This window comes from Bison bison, unplaced genomic scaffold (genome assembly GCF_000754665.1).
Source record: "Bison bison bison isolate TAMUID 2011002044 unplaced genomic scaffold, Bison_UMD1.0 scf7180017864108, whole genome shotgun sequence".
Classification (NCBI taxonomy): Eukaryota; Metazoa; Chordata; class Mammalia; order Artiodactyla; family Bovidae; genus Bison; species Bison bison.
In genome coordinates this window covers 9,850,553-9,874,155 of record NW_011494680.1, presented here as the reverse complement: position 1 = coordinate 9,874,155, position 23,603 = coordinate 9,850,553, and the positions used below count along the sequence as shown (strand labels likewise).

At 45.1% G+C, this 23,603-nt stretch overlaps 1 pseudogene; it reads left to right on the top strand.

Annotated features, from left to right (window-relative positions):
• LOC104987922 overlaps nucleotides 1-23,603 on the top strand; it is a 181,901-nt pseudogene that overhangs the window by 152,523 nt on the left and 5,775 nt on the right.

The window sequence follows — 23,603 nt, the reverse complement described above, 5'->3', positions numbered from 1 at the left end:
GGATTGTGGGCAGGAGGAGAAGGGGATGACAGAGGATGAGATGGCTGGATGGCATCACCGACTACATGGACATGAGTGTGAGTGAACTCCGGGAGTTGGTGATGGACAGGGAGGCCTGGCATGCTGTGATTCATGGCGTTGTAAAGAGTCTGACACGACTGAGCGACTGAACTGAACTGAACTGAACCAGATGAAACCAAGATAAGGGCAAAAATAGTCCCTTTTTAACAAGTGATTTATCTCTTGCACTCACCTGCTTCTTAATGACTGTGAGCCATGCCATCTGAACTGCAAACTTAGCAATGGCTTATTTTTAAGGCAGAAAATCCCTTATGCTCTTGAATAACAATGGTAATAATTAGTCATTTGGAATCAACCAAGTATTCTAATCATTTAGGGAGAATTTTATTACAGTGACAGCTTACATAGAGTTAGAGACTCAACTACAATGATGAAGAAGTAGAAAATAGTTTAATTCAAGCCTCTTATTAGGCTTTTAAAACGTCGTGTCCAAAATCTGTTCAGAGAATTGCAATCAGTTATCTGATCACTCAAAGTGCCTTACAGTTTTTGATTAAAAGTATCTGTCTCCACAAAATGGATTCCACGTTCTTGGTGATCTACATGAAAAAAAGGAAATGTTTTTACAGAGAATGTTAGGATGAAACCAATTTCCAAGGATAATTGAATGATATGTGAGAGCAGATTCCAATGTTTAGTACTTTAATCTGGTCCTTTGCTTCTCAGACTTTATTCTGAGAGCCTAGGGGTAGAGTCTGAAGTAATCTCAAAATTGTTAATTCTGCATGTTTTATATTTAACACTCATAAAAATGTTCATGTCACGACTTACAAACAACAAAGAAAAGCTAGACTTTGTGGAGTTCACTCCAGGGGAAGGTTAGCTCTTGGCTTCCTCTAACTGAGAAGGTCTAATAGAGGGCTTTGAACAGCAGAGCAGATCTGTGGTCCTCACTCCATGGAGCTCTGAAGCAACAGAAGTCAGAGAAACAATATGAAACTTGCTCAGAAAACAACTGGCTGTGATTCAGTCCTTGGAGTTATCTCTAGGTGTCTGGGCTCAGAGAACAGGAGTCTGAGATGGGTAAGGGTTTGTGAATCTTTGCCTTGGCCTCAGTTGATAAGAAGATTTTTGATGGGAGTTCAGACAATCCCGAAGAAGGCGATGGCACCCCAGTCCAGTACTCTTGCCTGGAAAATCCCATGGACGGAGGAGCCTGGTAGGCTGCAGTCCATGGGGTCGAGAAGTCGGACATGACTAAGCGACTTCACTTTCACTTTTCACTTTCATGCATTGGAGAAGGAAATGGCAACCCACTCCAGTGTTCTTGCCTGGAGAATCCCAGGGATGGAGGAGCTTAGTGGGCTGCCATCTATGGGGTAGCACAGAGCCGGACACGACTGAAAAAACTTAGCAGCAGCAGCAGCAGGCAATCCATCTGTTTTCACTACTGTTTATTTAAAAAAAAAAAAAAACTCCGGGGGTAGAGCCCTTTCATATGCAGAAACCAGACAGCTTATCTGCAGCCACCACTGGGAGATGCTACAGTGATTTCCATTCTTCTCATAAATATTTGATACAAAACTGCAATTTGAAGTCAGCCCACAGCTGTCCCCACCACCCTCCTGCCTTTCAGAAAACATGGGCCATCTTTTCTGGCTTCTCTTTGACTGCCAGTGTGCCACACTAGGAAGATTACTTACCTTCTCTGATCCCAGCCACTTTGCTCATTTCAAAAGTATCTGTATTATGGTCGCTGGGAGGAAGGGATAGTTGGGAGTTTGGGATGGACATGTACACACCGCTGTATTTAGAATGGATAACCAACAAGGACCTACTGTAAACTCAGGGAACTCTGCTCAGTGTTACGTGGCAGCCTGGATGAGAAGGGACTTTGGGGAGGATGGAGACATGTATAGGTATGGCTGAGTCCCTTCACTGTCCACCTGAAACTGTCACAACATTTTCTCTTCATTGGATATACAATAATTTAATTTACCCCAGTACAAAATAAAATTAAAAAAAAAAATCCACACAACTGCCTTGATGAGTATCACCTTGAATTCCTGATCATAAACCTCACTCTCCTGATGCTCTCTCGCCACCATGCTACGCTTCAGTAGCCTTCTGTTTTCCACTCTTCTAAAAAGTTCATTTTACTTTTTTTCATTTCTCCTCAAACTTCCATCTTGTCCTCTTGCATCCTCACTCTTGATTATGATTTTGCTTCCAACTGCAACAATGAAAACTGAAGCAATCAGAGGACAACATAAAAAAAGTGTCCTTCTTCCGCAGGAGTCGGGAGAAAGCTGACGGAACTAGCCCATAGGAAGCCCTGGCAGCCATGCCTGGTGTGAGTGAAGCTCCCAGCAAGGAGCTGTGTTAGTTCCTCCATCCTCAGCTTTCTTTCTGGGTCAGGAACTCTAGACTATTCTAAAGCACAGGTTTTTACCATTATTCAAGTATAGCAAATCAAATAGATACGACTGCCATCAAGAAGACAGTGCATTCCTTTGTAAAATAGGAGGTGATGTTTGTTTCCTAATTTATCTGTGAGGTAATATGAGGTATGGACTCTAAGAGACATTAGATCAAGAAAACACTGCAAGTTATTATCTTGTTTTAAAAACTAATTTTCTTTTTTTAACCTCACAATCACCAAGTCTATGTTTCCAGACTTGACTAAGTTTCTTGACTAGGGATATGTGAGAGTGCGTTCTATCAGTCTTAAAAGAGTCATGATATGGGGCAGGGGAGGGTAATCTGTAGAAAAATATGAAGGAAAGTAGTAAGAAATTCATCTGTCATGTTTACCATTTTACAATGGTGATTAGATAATTTTTGTCTCCCTTTCTTCACCATTAAGCAAACTACCTTTAATAAATGCAAAAAAAGAGAAGATAGTGTGTTATACTCACATATCCCAAGAGGAGGGGTCACCATGCTCTTGGCGGGGGGCACCCAGAGAGGTAGGAGGCAGAGGGACAGAGAGGGAAATTGGACCAAAGCCTTTATCATGGTTTGCACAGGGAGAAACAGATGAGGCAGAAGAAGCAGGCTCTGGATTGGCTATTTTAAATCATTTCAGTAGGCTCTAGGACCTAGAGGTCTCCCTGATTTTCTGAGACCTGGTCCTGGGGTGATTAGAGCAGGAGATAGTAGGTATACAAAATGCTCTCCCAGAATCTCAGAAAGACCACTTTACAAAACAGCCAACACTGAGCCCCTTCCATATGCTGACCTGGTCCAGGAGCATCTAAGAAAGTGTACAGCACAGTACTTACATCCTACACAGAAAGATGTAAGACGAGATAAATGTGATTTCTGATAACCCCAATAAAGGCAAATTTGTGGTAAACGTGCACAGAACGAGCAGGCCATCAGAAGGAGGAAGTTATCCTAGACTGGCGTGGTTCACAAAGCCTTCCTGGGGAATCTGGTCTCTGCCTGGACGTAAGGAACATGTCTAGACAGAGGAGAAGGAATTGTGCAGAGAAGAGGAACACTCCTTGGAGACGCAGCTGGTACAGGAGATGCGAGGCTCATAGGGTAGGGGGAGGCCAAGGATGGGGCGGATGTGTCCTCAGAGCAGAGGGGCCACAGCTCTGTCACTGCTCCACAGCTGACAGCAATCCACCTGATGGGCAAGGTAGGAAGTCCCTTCCAAGTGACCAGCTCTTCCTTTTAACCCACAGGACAGGCAGGGCTTCAGCAGGTAAAGAATCCGCCTGCAATGCAGGAGACGCAGCAGATGTGAATTTGATCCCTGGGTGGGGAAGCTCGCCTGAAGGATGAAAATGGCAACCCACTCCAGTATTCTTGCCTGGGAAATCCCATGGACAGAGGAGCCTGGTGGGCTACAGTCCATGGGGTTGAAAAGAGTCAGACACAACTGAGCGACTGATCACACAAACACACACACACACACACACACACACAGAGGATGGGCAGCCTGGGAGCAACACTTAGCCTATCTGAGGCCAAAGTGGGGAAATGGGCAGAATAATCCCTACATGAACCAATCAAGCAAACCCTTGGTCAGTTGGTCACCTTGCTCCCACCAGCTGCCACGGTCACCGAGCCCCACAGGGCATAGTGGCAGCCCCACTGCGGGCCCCTGCCTATCTTTGAGGACTAGAAGGGAAACAACCCAGGTCATGCCAGCACTCTCGAAGCAACTTTCTACAGGAATCCCTGCACTGCCACTTCCACAGAAACCCAGAGACTTAATGGGTCACCTTTCCTGAGCTCCTCACGGTCACCTAGTCACCCTCACCACATCTGGGCCACACCTGAGTTCTTTCTTTGCAGAGATGCTCCTCTGTCTTCTGTGTATTCTCATCTCTCAGCTGAAATTTTATCCTAAAGGTTGAACACATGTGTGTGCTTAGTTGCTTCAGTCATGCCCAACTCTTTGCCATCCCATGGACGGTAGCCCGCCAGGCTCCTCTGTCCATGGGATTCTCCAGGTAAGAATACTGGAGTGGGTAGCCTTGCCCTCCTCCAGGGGACCTTCCCAACCCAGGGATCAAACTTGCATCTGCCTTCATCTCCTGCATTGCAAGCAGATTCTTTACCCACTGGGAAGGCCTAAAGGTTGAACAGTCTAAGGTTAACCCCATGAGTAATAAACCACCCGATGAAGACCTCACGGTACGCAGATTCATTTCTGTGACAGGTGTAAGGTTAATTTCCTTGCACTTGGAGGTGCCACGCACCATGTCAAAGGCTTGGCACCTCCGTCTGCATGTCCCAGTGCCTCTCAGTGTGACAGCCTTGCTCAGGAAAAGAACAAACCTCGGAGATGAGTCATCGTAACACCGGAAACCTGTGCTCCGTTCAGAGCGCATGACTATTCACATTCCATTAAAAAAGTTTTCTCCAGAATTAACACATTCTGTCACATGATATGACCTCTAATTAAGTTTCCTGGGCCATTTCTTTTCTTTTGAGTTGAGGTTTTGCCTGGCGATCTAGAAACAGCATTTCCTGGCCCTGGTGGCAGTAGTATTTGAGGCACACGTCACTGCTGGGATGTGAAGGGGGAAGGCATGGATTCAGCACCCTGGTCCTCAGAAAACATTCCTGGACTTTGTGAAGCCCATGGACCTCGAGCCCAGGGATTCCATATTTCCCTTCTCCTGGGTCACAAGTGAAACTGCCCCAGCAGACAGAGACGGCAGTGTCTGAAATCCTCATGCTGCCCCTGTGGGTCCCAGCGAAACTTCAGTGAGCACCCTGCATGCCTGGCACCACGCTGAGCCTGCGATGTGTTCTATGAGCCTCACTGCAGTCCTGCGATGCCCAGACAGGGAAACCGAGTACCTAAGAGGTTAAGTACTTAGCTGTTTGAGTCATCGTGTGACTCCAGCAGTGTTCTCAGCCCAGGGGGACATTTGGCAACATTGGGGGAGGGACTGGTTGAAGGCAAACACCGTATCTAGTGGGTAGAGATCTGTTGTTGTTTTGTTGTTGTTCAGTCTCTCAGTCATGTCCGATTCTCTGCGACCCCATGGACCGCAGCACACCAGGCTTCCCTGTCCTGCACTATCTCCTGGAGCTTGCTCAAACTCATGTCCATTGAGTCAGTGATGCCACCCAACCATCTCATCCTCCGTCATCCCCTTCTCCTCAATCTTTCCCAGCATCAGGGTCTTTTCCAATAAGTCAGCTCTTCATATCAGGTAGCCAAAGTATTGGAGCTTCAGCTTCAGCATCAGTCCTTCCAATGAATATTCAGGGTTGATTCCCTTTAGGATTGACGGGGCTGATCTCCTTGCAGTCCAAGGGACTCTTGAGAATCTACTCCAGCACCACAGTCTGAAAATGTCAATTCTTTGGTGCTCAGCCTTCTTTATGGTCCAACTGTCATATCCATACGTGACTACAGGAAAAACCATAGCTTTGGCTATATGGACCTTTGTCAGCAAAGTGATGTCTCTCCTTTTTGTTAATAATTCACTGTCCAGGTTTGTCATAGCTTTTCTTCCAAGGAGCAAGTGTCTTTTAATTTCATGACTGCAGTCACCGTCCACAGTAGAGGCCTGGGGAACTTCTAAACATCGTGTGTTGCACAGGGCAGTCAACAACGAAGAAGCATCCAAGCCCAAATGTCAGTAGTGTGGAGGTGCAGGAATCTGACTCCAATGGTTATGTGGGTGACCTGCCTATGGGGAGACAGTGGCATTTTCTGCACAAGGTCTCCTGTCATGATTCTGGTTTCTGTGGAAAAGGGAAGAAGGAACATATCCTCATTGTTTACAATTTGGTGCAGATTCACCTTCTTGGACGTGTTAGATGCCCTGGGAGCCACATGACCACACTCCCTATGTACTTTCCACTCCTCTTAGACCATTCCAGACTGTAGTAAGGGTGATCCTCAGAGATGGGGTCTCCTCTAGTCCAAACCACCCTGACTGCAAATCACAGGGACTGCACAGACCTGTCCCCTGTCCCCAAGCCCAGGACCCACACCCTGGGGCTATGGCTGCTCTCCTGAGAATCCTCCAGTTGAACCAAAATATCCTCGACATCTAATCTGTCAAACCAGCTCTTCAACTTCTCAGTATGGATTCCTTTTTCTTTAATTGTAGGATAATTGCTTTACAATGTTATGATATTTTTCTGCCATCCAACAACTTGAATCAGCCATAAGTATAGACATATATCCTCTCCCTCTTGAGCCGCCCTTCACCTCTCATTTCCCGCCCCTCTAGGTCATCACAGAGCACTGAGCTGAGCTCCCTGTGCTACACAGCAGCTTCCCACTAGTGATCTGTTTCACACATGGTGGTGTATAGATGTCAATGCTCCTTAGCATGGATTCCTAATGCAGAGAAGTCTTCAACACTCGGGTGTAGGGAGCGGAAGATTCAAGGAGGTGACTGCTAGGAGGAGAGATGACAGAATTAAGATGCCTTCATGCACTTCATGCCTGGGGCGATCCTGCTCAACCTCTGATCCGTCAAAGGAGAAGGATGGATTCCCCAGGATGAGCTAGACTCAGCTGCACACGTGTGTCCTTCTGACTTTTCCTTTCTTCTCTGAGAACCCTACTCCAAATGTTGTGTCCCCATGTCCAGTTCTATTGCATAGAGTCAGGTGGGGAGGGAGGAGGATGAGTCAGCATCTCTCTCCCTCCATCTCCCTCTCCACCCCACCCCCAGGCACTCCAAGGCCAGCCAACCACCTGCCTCAGGGTGCACTGTCCCCATCTCGCAGGATGTCTGGCCTGGGAAGAGATTGCTGCTGAGCTGTTTGGCTGTAGAAGTGGCTGCTGGGCTCAGGAGTAAGCATCTCGTCACCGAGACGGCATCTGTTTTGCCTCATGGGAAAAAGAGGAGGACAGTTATTCTTTTTATTGTGAGAACACTAGGCTGCGCCAAGGACATATTCCAGCACTGGGGAATTTCAAAAGCTGCTTTCTTTCCCCTCCTTGTGTCTCTCCCCCAACTCCTTGTAGAAGGTCTTTTCCTACGTGAGATCTCCAAGGCCAGTCCCTGGCATAGTAGCTGTGAAAAGGATCAAAGTGACCCTTTCTGTTTCATTAATTATGTTTTGGAATTTTTTTATACTAAAGATTCCTACTGATTATGGATCTGTCACCCTTTCCATTTCCATGCAGGGAAATCTATATGAACGTTAGTATCCAACCATCTGCTGCATATCCCAAACAGAAAACAGTAAGCATAAGAGCAGCCTTTTTCTCTTATTTTGTGCAACTTTACAGAAAACAACTTCCCAAATGGGGGCCTTACTGGACATGTGACGGGGGTACGGAAGCCTGTTTTCACACACCACCCCGACCCGCTTTCTGCACTGCTGGCCCCAGAAGCACGGTGACTTATGCCCTTCCTGGCTTGGACAGGGCTGGGCCAGAAGAAGACACTGTCCAGACTCTGAGTGGGACAGGTAAGGGTGGGCCGGCTGCCCCTTGGTGCCTTTCCACGCTCGGACTGAACTGAGCTCCCTTCCATTGAGGTGAGCAATCAGCATCTGTGTGTTCATTTTCTGTTGTTGATCTTTCTTACTCTCCATCCACCCCATTAACCCACTAGATGGCGAGCAGGGGAAAGGCCTGGTAAACCTGCCGTTTCACACAATAGCGGTGCCTTAAGACATCCCAGTGGCTCAGCGGTAGAGAATCCGCCTGCCAATGCAGAAGACCCAGATTCAACCCCTGGGTCCAGAAGATCCCCTGGAGAAGGGCATGGCAACCCACTCCAGTATTCTTGCCTGGAGAATCCCATGGACAGAGAAGCCTGGCAAACTGCAGAATAGGGTTGCAAGCAGTCAGACACAATTGAGTGACTAAACCATAACAAAATAAAGGTTTCCCAGGACCTCCTTCCCCAGCTTGTCCTGCCCCAAGGGCACCTGGCTGGGGAGAAGTATGCGCTTCTGGGCAATGGTGGCCATGGCCTTAGGTCTGGGGATCAGCAGGCCTGGCTGTGCTGTCTGGGCCCTTGCTGACTTCCATAGGAGTGGAGAGAGGATACAGATTCTGATATGCTCACACTCCTCACATCTGCTCCTGCACCCCCTCCCCCAGCCCCCACCCCTGGGCATCTCAAGGTTGGGCTCTCTTTGTCAGTCTGACATCCTTCTGGTGCTGACAATGCCCTGCATTGGTTCTCATGGGCACTGGGCGTCCCATTCCGTGTGCCCTGCAGCCCTTGATAGTGGGGTCATGACACTTTCTATGCGAGCCTCTGGGGTTCTCACCTAGTGTTTCAACATCAGCCACCCTGTTAGTCCTCTGGGTACATGAGAACTCCGAGACCTTTCCAGGCCACCCAAGGTCAAAACACTAAATTAGATGCCCTTGTCTACATATGCCGAGCTGCCACTTTCTTTATTCTGATGTGGCTGCGGGATGCTCCCAGGACACCCCCAGTTCCCAGCGGATAAATGGGCTAAGAGCCTGGCTTTCAGCTTCAGCAAGGGGCTTCCAGCACCCCCTTGTTTCTACAGTGTGGGCTCAGCATGGGATTAATGCAGCACTCAGGGGCTTCCAGCTGCCCGCCTCCCTTCCCACAAGCACAAGCCAGAAGGAGGTTACTGAGTAGATTCTTTGTCACAATGTCCCCCGTGCTCCTAAACGAGCATCTGCCTGTCGCCTTTCCTGGAATCTCAATGACTAATGATGTAGAGTGAGAAAACCAGCTTTTGAGTAAGAGAAAACCCCAAATATTATCCCCATGGTACTTCCTTCAGGCTTTCAAAAAGTATCACAGAGTTGTTGTTGTTGTTGTTGCTGTTGCTGTTGTTGTTGTTGCTGGTCAGTGACTCAGTCGTATCCAACTCTTTCCAACCCCATGGACTGTAGCCTGCCAAGCTTCTCTGTCCATGGGATTCTCCAGGCAAGTATGCTGAAGCTAGTTGCCATTTCCTTCTCCAGGAGATCTTCCCAACCCAGGGACTGAACCTGTGTCTCCTGCATTGGCAAGTGGGTTCTTTACCACTGAACCACCTAGGAAGTCCTAAAGAGTCATTAGTCATTGTTAAAGCAAAAAAGAAACATGGTCTTTCATTTCCATGTCATTGAACTTAAGTAATCAAACACTGTGATGGAACGGGAATGATTTAGGGGAATTTCTCACAGTGGCAAGATGTAAGAGCTAGAAGTTCTGAGTGCAAAGACCATTTAGCACATTTCCATTTTTAAGATGAGAAAGTTGCCTTGCTGCAGGCTAAATGATTTATCCTTGGTCCCAGGTCCAGTGAGAGAGTTAAGGACAGAAACCACTTGTGCTTGACCACCCATAAAATCAAATAAAAGCCTTCCCATAATTTCCGGTAGTAACCTGTAGATAAAAGGAAAGACAACACAAAAAGCATGTCTGGCCAAGGCAAGGTACAGGCTCAGAAAACCCCCTGTCCTAGAACAGGTGCAAACTGGGGGGATCCGGAGGGGCCTGGGGTCCCCAGATGATCAGACACATCACAAAAAACATCGTGCCATATCGGTCCACTTGTTGAACAGATCCTTGCTAACACTGCGCTAGGTACCAGGCACCACGGCAAGTCCAGGCAGGGTCGTAGGGAAGAATGAAATAGCCGTTTGTAGCATCCAGGTACCCAGACCCTCAGCCTCCCAGAGGGAGTTCACTTCCATCTAAAGATGCTCATTCCACAATTATGACTTTGTCCATCAGAGACCTCTTGTCCACATTTCACCCTGCAACAAAGCACTGTCCACTGTATATCTATATGAATTATAAGACTGATATTATGAGTTGTGTAAAAATACACATATTTGATCCCAACCTGTACCGTTTTTAAAAACAGTCGCATGCCACCCATGCTGAAGTGTTATTCACTGAAACAGACATCACTGTGGTATTTAAGGACAAAAGAAATGAGGCTTAAACAATGCCAACCGATACCCAAAATCCCTCAACAGATAAGCAACGGGGCTGAAACTAGAACTCACATCTTCTGTTTCCTAGTAGCTCTACTCAGTAACATCTCACTGTCAACCAATAGGCCTCCGACTCCTTCCTAAGACCATCTAGACGTCAAATGATGAGACATCACACAATTAGTGTGCTTCATTCCCCATCGATTTGACTGGAAATGTTGACTGCAAGCAAAGCCTAGATTTCAGCATCTTGTCTCTGGGAAAAATCAAATTTAAAAATTCAACAGTCATTTTGATAAAACAATACAATATCCTCAGCCTGATTCAAAATTAATATGTTGCCAGATTTTTTTTTCTCCAAAGAAAATTACAGAAATGTCATAGAATTGATACCTGCATTGGAGGGGAATGAGGGAAAAGGAGAAGTCTTGCCAACTCTTAGAATTTCTGATCTCATCAGTACATTTTTACCTGAATGGTTGTCACGGAGATATAAGCTACCCTGGTCCTCCAAATGAAGCTAGTGAAATAGGTGTTGTTACCTTAAGTATTGCAATCTTCCCAGCTGGCACTAGTGGTAAAGAATCTGCCTGCCAATGCAGGAGACATAAGAGACATGGGTTCAATCCCTGGGTCATGAAGATCCCCTGGGGAAGGAAACAGCAATGCACTCCAGTATTCTTGCTTGGGAAATCCCATGGACAGAGGAGCCTGGCAGGCTACAATCCATAGATTGCAAAGAGTCAGATACAACTAAAATGACTTAGCACATAGTTCTTACACTTTAATGGGCATCCCTGGTAGCTCAGATGGTAAAGAATCCACCTGCAGTGCAGGACACCTGGATTTGATCCCTGGGTTGGGAAGATCCCCTGGAGAAGGGAATGGCTACCCACTCCAGTATTCTTGCCTGGAGAATGCCATGGACAGAGGACCTTTGTGGGCTACAGCCTATGGGGTCGCAAAGAATCAGACACAACTGAGTGACTAACACACACACATACACACACACATACACACACACACACACTTTAATTTATATATTTACCAGCATCATCATGAATTAGCTTCTTTGAGTTGTGAACCTCCTTCCAAAAAACACTGTGAACAGAAATTTAACAATTGTGAGTTGTACTTAGTTTTGCCCACAATGGTTCCAGAAATTTTCTTCCTAGGCACTTGCTTTCATTTACCACTGATTATCAAATTATTTTAAATTGAAAGTATTTTTAAAGACACTATGTATTCTGTGTCTCATATATCAGCAGGTGCTTATATTACTCAAGAGTTTTTGAGTCATGAGAAAAAGTTAATTACAACAGCCTTCATTATTTCTCTACAACAATAAAAATGGACCCTTAAAAATACCATTGAGGGGGATTAACATTTGATGCATGGATAAAAATAAGCAGTGATATTTTTTAAATATGCTGTACTAAATCATATAATTGGACACAAAAGATTCAGGTGCAATTTGTTTTTGTAATTGGTTTCTAAGCAGTATAATTTTTAATTATACACAGAGAGTTCAATGTTCATTTGCTGAATTTTTAAGCTGCAATTTTTTGTTTCTACCTGCAGCTCCTTTGTTCAGGTTTACCTCTCTTTGACATGAAAAGTGAAAGTCACACAGTCATGTCGACTCTTTGCAACATCATGGACTATACAGTCCATGGAATTTTCTAGGCCAGAATACTGGAGTGGGTAGCCTTTCCCTTCTCCAGGGAATCTTCCCAACCCAGGGACCGAACCAGGGTCTCCTGCATTGCAGGTGGATTCTTTACCAACTGAACTGTCAGGAAAGTCCATTATTTGTATTCCTAACTCAATAATAGATCCACAGCTTACTCATTTTTTCTTGTGCAATGGTAGGATGAAAATATGTGGCTTCGAAAATACAGCATCCCCCTGGAGATGTAAGTAGGAATAGTTTTCTCTAATGAGAACATTATCTCTAGAACAGTTTATGATGGTCCCTTTCTTTCTTCAGGCCAGGAGCAGCTGCCTTCGGCGCCTGATGGAATTATCTGCGTGCATCATGTGACGGTCACCAGTGATGTTCTTTCTCAAAGGGCATTCACACTGCGTTGCCTTCTCCAGCTCTAACTCAGTAGGAAGCCCACAGCCCAGCTGGGGGTGGCTGACTTGACAGCATCATCTCTCTTGTCCCCAGTGTTGGTTTCCCAGATTGAGTCACCTAGAAATATGTCAGCTCGTTTACAGAACCCAACTCGCAACTGACTGATTTGAGTGAAAAACCAACTTACAGTGGGAAATAATACTTCCTAGTATAAATTTTTCTGGGACATGAACATTATGATCTGAAGATGTCTTGAGGAAAAGAGAGATTATTGATAATAATAACATGTGTGGGTGTTCAGGCATTAATTTGTGTCCAGCTTTTGTGACCCCATGGACTACCACACACTAGGCTCCTCTGTCCTCCATTATCACCCAGAGTTTGCTCAAACTCGTGTCCATTGAGTTGGTGATGCCATCCAACCATCTCATCCTCTGTTGTCCCCTTCTCCTCCTGCCCTTAATCTTTCCCAGCATCAGGGTCTTTTCCAGTGAGTCAGCTCTTTGCTCAGGTGGCCAAAGTATTGGAGCTTCAGTATCAGTCCTTCCAATGAATATTCAGAGTTGATTTCCTTTAGGATTGAATGGTTTGATCTCCTTGCTGTCCAAGGGACTCAATAACAGCATAGCGATAGCTGATAACTGACATGAGAGAAAGGAGGAATGGTATCTGACACGTGTTAGAACTGTGAACCTAAGAAAGCACTGACCACCAGTTTCCTCCACATCCTCCATTTTCAGACCTTGAGTGTCCTCTTCCTTTCCTCTGATTGTAATAATTATGTTGTTTCCAAAAGACCTGCCAAAACTGCCCTTAGAAAAGAAAAAGGCATGTTATAAAAACAGTTAATGCAAATGTATATGTCACTTTGCTAGTTATAGCCATGAAACCTAGAACAGCCTGGTACAATGGGAAGATGACAAGCTTAAGTACCAGACCACTTCTGCTCAGGACGAGACCCTGTTCAGCCCTGGCACTGCCAAGCATAAACTGTGCAACCTCAAGACCCTTTCTAAACTGGAGAGTGTAGCAAAAACATCCAGGATTGTTGAAAGAGTTGTGAAAAAGTCCATAAAACACCTAGAGCCTGATACTCAAATGGTACTCAGGTTATGGTAGTTATTATTATTGTTACAGATAAACTATGCTTCAATTTACTCAGTGGAACAACATGTGGTCATGGAAATAAGGCTCATAAAGAGTATAATATAATAGGAAGTTTAATGTTCCATTGATCCATGAAAAATCATAAAACAAAATTATTTTATGTGTTAGAAAATAATTGCATAGAAACAAAGACCAGAAAAATATGCCTAATCATTAAACTTGTATATTGTGGAAGGTAGGACTTTAGCTTTTCTTTTCCTAATCAGTTTTTTTTTTAATTACCAGCTTTTCTCTGTTGATTAAAGATATGTATTTTCATAGGAGAAGATGTAGGTTTATTGCATTTTAAAAGCCTCCTCACCAGGTTAGCATCATATGCTCACTGGTGGCTCTTTATGGGAAGGATTACCTTGCTGAGTCCTTTCTGTGGCACTATGATGGATGTATTATTATTATTCCCATTTTACGGAAAGGTTAAGAAGATCATGAAGCTTGGAAGCAGCAAAACCAAGATTGAAGCCGGAGAGTGTGACCTGGTGTCCACATGCTCTGCCCCACCTGGCTGCCACAGGTCAGCTTTGAAAGGGCCGAGGGCACCCATAATCATCCATAATCTAAGCAGAAGGAATTCCTGAATAATCATGGATTATCATGATGAGTTACTAAGAGAAAGAGACTTGAGGAACTGGAGACAGTCATGAAGAAGTTTGTGGTACCCCGGGTCTGCAGGATATGCTGCAAAAGGATGCTGATCCTCACTATCTACCGTCCTGAGCTGCTTCCTCTCTGCTCCTAAATTTCCTGTCTTCTGCTTCCTCCCACAAGTAAAGGCTTTGAAGCAGAATCACAAAAGAAATTATTCCAGTTCCCAGTACAGATTGCAAAGGAAAGTCACATCTCCTAGAGGGAAGAATGAGAAGAGGAACTCCATCAGCTCTCTGCATCAGCTGTTTCCTGCACCAGATTCTACTTTTCAGAGGCTCCGATATCTGTCACCCTGAGCCAAAACCACTTAAAACAGATTTATTCCAGGCACATTTCTTTCTGTGCATTTCCTTTCGTTTATGCATGGAGTATATAGCTTAGATCCTTGGAGCCCAAGAAAGATAAGCCACTTCTGACAGAGGAGCGTTTTGAAGACAGATTACCTGACCCACCATCCACATTTTACAACCACATATCTGTGTCCTCTGCCTCTTTGCTATTTAGTATAACAGCCAAAAACAACAGTGTTGTGAAAAGTGGATTCCACCATATCTCCAAAATCACAATAGCCATTTATCTTAAAAAGGATTCTGCAATAAGATTAGCACAGAATCATTGTTCTAATTTAAATACAAATTTCCCTTTAACATATTTGGTAATATTTTCTAAAATTTTAATACTTTTAACTGTGTTATTGTCAAAGTAACTCTGTGTTTGAAATATAACTGTTTAGGAAAAAGAAAAAGAAATTTTTTCCAGAAAAGAATGAAATCATGTGAGTAATAATACTGTCACACTTTGAAACTCAAAGCTCTGCATTTGCTGTCTTTTTAACAAAGAAGAAAATGCCACCTTATTTTGAAATGTTCTGAACTTATCAAAAAACAGGCAAAGAAATGGCTTCTCTGATATAAAATGAATTATTCGATTGACAGGCTTTTTCTAGGGAAGGATTATAGCCCTTCAAAATCGCGTGATTTCCAGTGACATATGCACTTCTATTTCACACCTACTTTTAAAATAAGCTTATGCTCATACTCTCGGGTAGAACAAAGGGGAAAGAAGGAAAAGTATGTACGTGTATTTTATTATTAGTTAGATGTTAACATTAAAGCCATATTTGGTTCCTGGCTGAAAAACAGCTCCCTGAGAAAAAAATCAACCAACCACAATGAAACAGAAACAGAGCCCTTTTTATCCAGTCCAGGGTTTAAGCTTTGATGGTCAGCTCCCCTACTTGGGAAAGTGTTAGTCACTCAGTCATATCCGACTCTTTGCAACCCCATAGACTGTAGCCTCCCAGGCTTCTCTGTCCATGGAATTCTCCAGGCAGGAATATTGAAGTGGGTTGCCATTTCCTTCTCCAGGGGATCTTTCCAACCCATGGTTCATACCCGGTCTCCCAAATTGCAGGCACATTCTTTATGGTCTGAGCCACCAGGGAAGCCCCAGCTTCCCTACTTATCCACCTAATGTCAGAATCGAGAGCAGATGTGCCCAATTACTTCACACAAGAAAGAGCCTCTTAGAACAGTAGTCCCCAGCCAGGGGACCAGGGACCAGTTTTGGCACCAGGGACCAGTTTTGTGGAAGACAGTTTTTCAGCCACCAGGATGGGGAGGGTGGTGGTTTCAGGATGATTCAAGCTCGTTACATGTATTGGGCACTTTTTTTCTGTTATTATTACATCAGTTCCACCTCAGATCATCAGGCATTAGATCTTGGAGGCCGAGAACCCCTATCTTAGAGAAAGGTAAATAGCTGAAAGATAAAGCACCCTCTTCCACTGTCACTGAAATCAGTTCATTTCCAGGTGGAAACACCTTCGCACCTTTGTTGCTGCTGCTCCCTCTGCCGGAAGTGCTTGTCCTCTGGTTCTCCCCACTTCATAGTCCTTCTCAGGCTTCACAGAGGAGTCCACCTCCTCGGAGAGGCCCTTCCCCATGACTTCACCTAAAATAAGCCTGAAATAAGGTTCTCTCAACAGAACCCCATGCCTTGTCTCCATTGCTCTCATCACGTCCGTAATTACTTTGTTATCCCATTAATCCCTTGCATGTTATTACCACCCTCAAGAAATTGTAGTCATCCAGAACCCGAAGGGCCTGTCACACTTGGGCAAGTACTCAGCAACCTTCTGCACTCCACCGAAAGGCTATAGTCTTTTCCCAAGAAGGGAGGTCTCAGATGCTCCATTTAAGACTCCATATGTTCCTGTGCCCACACTTGGGCCCTTTGCTATAGGCAGAACACACAAGGCAGCAAATGTTTCTCCAGGAGCTGAAAAAATAAAAACTAAAATGTGACAAAGGCTTCTCATAGAGCGATCAGTCAGGGACCAAGAAGGGGGCAATCCCAAGAAGAGGAGGAGAAGGCTTCCCTAGTGGCTCAGTGGTAAAGAATCTGCCTGCCAATACAAGAGATGCGAGTTTGATCCCTGGTCTGGGAAGATCCCACATGCAGGAGCAACAAAGCCTGTGCCCCACAACTACGGAGCCTGTGCTCAATAGAACTGGGAGCCACCACTACTGAAGCCTGTGCACCTGAGCCTGTGCTCCACAAGAGAAGCCACTGCAGCTGGAAGACCACACACCACAACTAGAGAGAAGCCCACCCTCTCTGAAACTAGAGAAAAGCCTGCACAGCGACAAAAGACCCAGCACAGCCAAAAACAAGTAAATTTTAAAAAGTGTTTTTAAGAGAAGGGGAAATTTAACTCAGGTCTGCTGTGCATTCCCACTGCTCCACTGGGAGCCAAAGAGAGCTCCCTGAAGAAGAGGTTCCCTTGGGACCTGTTTCTCCCTCACAGCCTTAAAGGTTTTAGATTCTCATGAACTGCAAGTCCAAGGAGTAAACACAAGAGAGTAAATACTACTTTTAGCTTCTGCAAGTGGGCTTATCATCCCCTCCCCAGCCTATTTGGACATCAATACATAATACATCTGGAGAAGGAAATGGCAACCCACCCCAGTATCCTTGCCTGGAGAATCCCATGGATAGAGGAGCCTGTGGGACTACAGTCCATGGGGTAGCAGAGTCAGACGTGACTGAGTGGCTGAGCATGCATGCACATGATATATTAATACGAGGCCCCCTCACCGGAGCCCTCCTGGGCTCAGACCTCGGGAATTGGGACTTGCTCTTAGCGGACTGATCCCATCACCAGCACCCACTAACTGACGATTTTCCCCAGGGAAGTTTCTTACTATTTCAGATGTTTTGCACTTTGAGTGAAAAAGTCCTTAAAGGAAAAGAGACAAAATTACACCATAAATTCAGTAGGAATGTCATCCTTTCCCTCCAGAAAAAGGAAAAATTATCCAAGGAAGGGCGTGAAAGAGGAGCCCTTCTAAACACCCTGCCTTCGCATGGAAAAAAACAGAAATACAAAAACTGATAACAGCAGAGCCTGCAACTTGACAAGGGTGTGTAGGAGAGGTGGTGAGCAATGCTGAAATTCCTTCAGGTATTTGCAGAACTTCTGAGCTAAAGTCAAAAGCTAAAATTATCAAGAAAAATACAAAGTATTTTTAACTCCACATAAATTAACAATGTGCCTATTTCGATTCTATTGCTTTTGGGAAGACTAGGTCCCTTGGAAATTTTTTTTAAGTAACTTGAGATTTCCAACATGAATTTACTATTTCAGGAATTGTGGGGTTTGGGTTTTTCTTTTTTCCACTGCAAGATATCTTTTTATGTCACCAGGGGTATTGTTACCAGCCACTGCAAAGCTTAATGGAAGTTTCCTATTTTATATTCTAAACAGTTGGATTATTTGTTGGTAATTGTATGTATTATCTGCCATTTGTATGGGCAAGATTGCAAAATACCTCGATAAATAATGCAGTTGCCCCAACCATGAGGAACTCCCATTAGCATGGTTCATAGAAGTTGGCTTTAAAGTCCTGTAAAATATTGCTGGATGGGGTGGGGAGGGTGGTGGGGGGGGTGGTCAGGATGTGGGGGGACATATGTATACCTACAGCTGATTCATGTTGATGTATGCAAGCCATCACAATATCATAAAGTAATTATCCTCCAATTACAATAAATAAATAAATTAAAAAAAAATATTGGTGGCTTTTTACTATAACTCCTTGAAAAGAGTCTTTTTCCATAGATAAATTTTTAAAAAGTAAGACATAAAAACACAAGCCAATTCAAGAAATTTCCCATTGCTTTAAGTGAAGAGGAATTGAAAAGAAAAGGAGGAGAAGGTTTCAGGCTGAAAGAACATAAGTGGGGGTATGTTGTGGACTAAACTGCATGCCCCCCCACCAAAATTCATATATTGAAGACCTAACTCTTTGGGAAGTAACTGGATTTAGATGAGGCCATGAGGATCTGAGGAATGATAAGATCAGTGTCCTTATAAGAAGAACAAGAGTTAGGACTTCGCTGGTGGTCCAGTAGTTAAGAGTTCAACTTCCAGTGCAGGGGATGCGGTTTGATCCCTGGGCAGGGAACTGGGGAACCAGGGCTTCCCTATATGGCAATGCCTGCCAGTGCAGGAAACTCAGGAGATTCGGGTTCAATCCCTGGGTCAGGAAGATCCCCTGGAGGAGGAAATGGTAACCCACTCCAGGATTCTTGTCTGGAAAAGCCCATGAACAGAGGGGCCTGTCAGGCTACAGTCCCTGGGATCACAAAGAGTCGGACACGACTTAGCACACACTCTTAGGGAACTAAGATCTCATGTGCTAAGGGCAGCTAAGCCCACATGCCGCAGCTACTGAGACTGAACTCTCTAGAGCCTACAAACCACAATTAGAGAAACCCGGGACCCACGATAGGAGAAAGCCCCTGTGCACCACAACGAAGACCCAGCACAGCCGGAAAAAAAAAGAGATACCAGAGATCTTTCCCCAGGGCACAAAGAGGTCACAGCACGTGACAAGGTTGTAGCTTTCCATAAACCAGGAAAGGACCTCAGCAAGAACACAATGTACTGGCACCTTGGTCCAGGGCTTCCCGCCTCCAGAACGGTGAGAATTAAGCATCTATCGTTTCAGCCCCTGGTATTCTGTTAACAGCAGCTGGAGCTATAAGACAGGATGTCTGCTGGGAGAGCAGTAACAGCATTTGAAGGAAATTTTAAACACCCCTCAGAAAGCAACAAATAGCTTCAGCCTTGTCACAGAAACAGAATCATCACAGTGAAGATTGTCCAGGATCATGCCTCCTGGACCCCTCGTATCTCTTCAGGTTAAGCCAGGAGAGGCTGTGGTGTAAAGTGCTGCCTCACCCCAGGGCTACAGAGGAGCCTGGAGAAAACGGAACTCTCTCACAGCTAGAGAGGAGGCTGGAGAAAGCCAAACTCTCTCACAGCTGACTTCAGAGAGGACTTTGGTTCTAGCTGTGGTTGTTGTTTAGTTGATTAGTCTTACCCGACTCTGTGACTCTGGGGACTACTCATGGACTATAGCCCACTGTCCATAGGAGTACCCAGGCAACAATACTGGAGTGGGTTGCCATTTCCTTCTCCAGGGAATCCTCTGGGCCAGGGATCGAACCCTCATTTCCTGCATTGGCAGGTGGATTCTTTACCACTGAGCCACCAGGTTCCACATAGTAAGTTAAAACATCTAGAGTTAAATAGAACTTAACTGTGGCAGAGGGCATGGCAACCCACTCCAGTCTTCTTGCCTGGAGAATCCCATGGACAGAGGAACCTAGCAGGCTATAGTTCATGGGTCACAAAGAGTCATATATGACAAAAGTGACTTAGCATGCACGTAGTTTAGACATACAACATACAGACACTCTGATAGTTCTAGATCTTAAGTAACCAATGAAAAACCTAAGTAAAATATTTTATTAATGTACCGTAAAGGGAAATAAACTGATACAAACCTCTGCCTAGATTATATCTTAATCTATTGATGATGCCTTATATATGACCCCATGGTCCACTGTCTAGACTTAACAGACCATATATTTGCAGAAAAAGAAAATGAGTAACAGTTATCACAGTCAGGAAAGGTAGAACGATTGAGCAGATAGTTACTAGTATCTGTATGTAAAAATTTGTTATATTTAGTTGCATCAACTTTAGTTCAAGTTTGGTCTTCTGGTCTCAGTAGCCTCCTTCTATAATTGTTGTTGGTATTGTTTAGTCACTCAGTCATGTCTGACTCTTTGAGACCCCATGGAGTGTAGCCCACCTGGCTCTTCTGTCCATGGGATTTCCCTGGCAAGAATACTGGAATTGGTTGCCATTTCTTTCTCCAGGGTCTTCTATAGTAAAATTGTCACAAATGCTGTGGAGATGCTGACAAAACCTCGGAAATATGCTGTGGCATATTCTAATTAAATAAATCTCTTAAACTAAAAAAAATAAATATTAAAAAATGAAATCAAGCTGTCTATTTTATTAAAGCCATATTGAGCTGTTAACATCTTACCACTTTGTTAAGAGGGTTATGACTATACCAGAAAGAGGCTGTATCTAAATACCAAGGCTAATGTCATCAGCTTAGCATTATCAAATCTCCCAGACAACTGAGCTTAATCTTCTGTTATTTTGCGTCATGTACAATTTCAAATTATCCAAGATTTTTCTAATGCTCTCCTCTTCTCCTAGATGCAATAAGCTTTCCTCTCTTTCATCAAATCTTGAGAAATAGTAGCACTAGGAATGCAAACTTGCCGGACTTCCCTGGAGGTCCAGTGATTAAGACTGTGTTTCCACTGCATGGGGCTCAGGTTCAATCCCTGGTCAGGGAATTAAGATCCTATATGCCCTGCGTGAGGCCAAAAAAAAAAGAATGCAAAGTTGCTCAAAGAGCACTGAGGCAAAATGCTTATTCCTCTTCCATTTATTCCACAAACACCTGCTCTGTGTCCTTACCTGTCTGAAGTTTCTAGCATATCTATCAAACAAGAACAGTTTGTGTCTGTCCCTTGTGCTTGAGGTATAACCCAATAATGAGCATGTTGGCAAAAGCAGGCCCCTAAAAAATCATCCAATCTGGTCTTGATGACTATTTCCTCTTTTATTTATAGTGGAATCCGGTGCCAGTTAATACTTCCAAGAGCACAGTATCACTTCCGTTCCAGAGAATGTACAGTTGCTTCCTACTAACCACTAGCTCCAGCCGCTGGACTAAGATTCCTGACTCTCCAGAATTCACGGCCCTCCAGTCTCTGCTTCTGCTCTGCCCACATGCATCTCCCTGTACTTCTCCAAATGAATTCTGAACTCCAGCCAGGCCAAGCTTCTTACTGTTTTCCCTGCTTGTACTTTTTCTCATTGACAATGACCTTACCTCAAATGCTCTTTGGTCCTCCCCACACCCACACACAGCCCAGCTTGGAGGCCATGGACACCTTGAACTTGAACTCAAGACCTTGAACTTCAGCTCCCCATTTGGTGCCATGGGAACAAAACCGACTCTGATTTCATTGACCTCATTAAAGGAAACAGGATGCAAGGAGTGCCTGGCCCAAAGGAGACCCCACCCCCAGGAAACATCGCCCCCACCTTTCCTCCATTTGCCAAAGCCCTGACCATCATGGGGACTTCCTAGGTAGCTCAGTGGTAGAGAGCCCAGATGCCAGTGCAGGGGACACAGGAGACATGGGTTCAATCCCTGGGTTAGGAAGATCCCCTGGATGGGGAAATGGAAACCCACCCCAGGATTCTTGCCTGAAAAAACCCCATTGACAAAGGAGCCTGGCAGGCTAGTCTGTGGCACTGCAAAGAGTTGGACACAACTGAGCAACTGTGCACACACAGCCATCCTCACCCTGGCAAGTAACATGCCTTCAGTAATCATGCTGTGACTTGAGATATAGTGAGACTTCTTCTTATGGAATTGTCTTCACGACTCTGTTAGAAATCCATTCCTTCTGCCAGTCACAGAAAACCAGATGAACAGATGCTTAGCAAGCCACAAGCATATGTTGTTCATGTAACAGGACATCCAGAGGCACCCAGTCCAAGGCTGCAATGGTCATTCTGTGATGCTGGCAGGATCCCGCCTCCTCTTACTGTTCTGCCCAAATATCCTTAGGATGTGGTTTTTTACCTCAAGCTACCCCCTTGCTTGTAAACTGTTTGATCCTGCCTCCAGAATTCTGGGACTGCGGGTCAGAAGGGGGATACACAGGCATGAAAGAAGGCAAAAGGGCCAAAAACTTTCTCTACCCCAGGCTTTGCCTTTAGAACAGAGAAGAGAACCCTTCCCGAGGATGTCCTCCTACACAGCATCAGAGGACGGTATTGCCTGATTACCCAAGCTGCACGTGAAAGCCAGGAGATTGACTATTTCAGCTTCCTGACCTCTGTAATAAAGGAAGGCAGGGTCCCAGGGTGAATGGATATTGAATGTCAACCTCCTGCAACATCTGTCACATCTTCAAAATGAGTTTATAAACCAAAGTTTACCAAAGAATTAGCCCTAACTCTACCCTCAAAACAAATGTGTTGACTGTGGATATTCAAAGGGATGTGTCTTGGATTCTGCAGCAATTCCTAAAGCAGAAAATGAACACACACTTTGGACAATAGCAGCAGCATTGGAATAATTAGACCTTTTCCCAAAGTCACTGGGCTTCCCTGGTAGCTCAGACAGTAAAGAATCCACCTGCAATGTGGGAGACCTGGGTTCAATCCCTGGGTTGGGAAGATCCCCTGGAGGAGGGCATGGCAACCCACTCCACTATTCTTGGCTGAAGAATCCCCATGGACAGAGGAGCCTAGTGGGCTGCAGTCCATGGGATCACAAAGAGTCAGACACGGCTGAGCGACTAAGCACGCACGCCCAAAGTCATTAGTTTAGAGTGGACAGTGTTCATTTAGGTAGATGGTTTCTCATATGTTTGGGTTTAACGAAAGTCACCATGTCACTGTTGAGGGGTATGCTTGTCCCTTAATTCCCAAAGGATGTCACATGTACACATGTTCTCCCAGAAAGATAGGTGGCTCTTGGAGGTGGCCTCTGTTTTGTGCTTTCTCTCTACTTCAGTTGAACCCAGCCAAGAGGAGAGTGCACAGCCAAGGGGGCAGCAGAGGATTCAACCACCAAATGGTTGGATGGCACCAGGTGGTTGGATGGCATCACCAAGTCAGCGGACATGAACTTAGGCAAACTCCGGGAGATAGTGAGGGACAAGGGGAAGCCTGGTGTGCTGCAGTCCATGGGCTCACAAAGAGTCAGACATGATTTAGCAACTGAACAACAAAGCGCACAATAAAACACACAAAGCTGGGAATTCCCTGGTGGTCCAGTGGTTAGGACTCTGCACTTTCCCTGCAGAGGGTACAGGCTCAGTCCCAAGTCAGGGATCTAAGATCCTGAAAGCCATGTGGTATGTCCAGAA